The following is a 1,395-nucleotide window of genomic DNA, read 5'->3' on the forward strand; positions in this document are numbered from 1 at the left end:
TCTCGGGGCGGCACGCGGTGACAGGGACGAGGAGGGTGGGCTCGGGGAGGCAGGCGGCGACGGGGACGAGGACGGCGGGCTCGGGGATGCCGGCAACGAGGACGGCGCGGGCTCGGGGATGCCGGCGACGAGGACGGCGCGGGCTCGGGGAGGCCGGCAACGAGGACGGCGCGGGCTCTGGGAGGCCGGCGACTTGGACGGCACGGGCTCAAGGAGGCCGGCGACGAGGATGGCGCGGGCTCGGGGAGGCCGGCAACTTGGAAGGCGCAGGCTCGGGGAGGCGACGGCCTTGGCAGCAGTGGCGGCGACGGCAACGTGGAGCAGCCTGACGGCGTCGATGAGCTCGGCGTCGTCGGGGGATGGGGGCAACTGGCAATGAAAACTGAGAATTTTTCACAAGTGTTTCTTATATAGTCGGAGCATTGGTCCGGGACCAATGCCCCCTTTAGTCCCTGTTTGTGCCACCAACCGGGACCAAAGGCCAGTTTTCGGCAGCCCAAAGGGCGGGAAGCAGCGGCCTTTGGTCCCGGTTGATGGCACCAACCGGGACTAAAGGGGGGGGCATTGGTCCCGGTTGGTGCCACGAGCCGGTACCAATGCAACCATTTAGTCTCGGTTGGTGCCACCAACCGGGACCAAAGGCCCCTATGCTGCCCGCGTCGCGGCCAAAGTTTAGTCCCACCTCGCTAGTTGAGAGGGCTCGAGAGTGGTTCATAAGCGCTTCTGCGCCCACCCTCTCGAGCTCCTCTCAACTGCAGGCTCTCGGTCCTAATCTCACACTATGCTGCTGTGGGCCTATTGGGCCTATTGCGGGCCTGAATCCTGGCCCAGGTTGGGTTTCTAATCGTATTCACGCCGTGGTGGCCCAATAGGTGGCAGTTTTTTTTAGTTTTTTTCCAGCTTTTTTGTTTTGTTTTTTGCATTATTAATTTTCTTTGGTTTTTTGCTTTATTTTTTAATTCGTTTTGCTTTTAGGTCGGAAAAATTATAAACTTTCTTTTAGTGTCATTAGTTTTCAAATTTGAATAGTTAAAATTTGAATTCTTTGAAATTTGTGTGAATCACAAGTTTGTGATTAACTTTAATATAAAAATAGTTTTTTTCATTTTTTTTTGCATTATTTATTTTCTTTTGTTTTTTGCTTTATTTTTTTAATTCTTTTTGCTTTTAGGTCAGAAAAATTATAAACTTTCTGTTAGAGCCATAAGTTTTAGAAAAATTATAAACTTTCTGTTAGTGCCATTAGTTTTCAAATTTGAATAGTTCAAATTTGAATTCATTGAAATTTGTGTGACTCACAAGTTTATGATTAACTTTACTATAAAAATAGTTTTTTTTTATTTTTTTTGTTTTGTTTTTTGCATTATTTATTTTCTTTTGTTTTTTGCTTTATTT

This window comes from Triticum dicoccoides, chromosome 3B (genome assembly GCF_002162155.2).
Source record: "Triticum dicoccoides isolate Atlit2015 ecotype Zavitan chromosome 3B, WEW_v2.0, whole genome shotgun sequence".
NCBI classification, from domain to species: Eukaryota; Viridiplantae; Streptophyta; class Magnoliopsida; order Poales; family Poaceae; genus Triticum; species Triticum dicoccoides.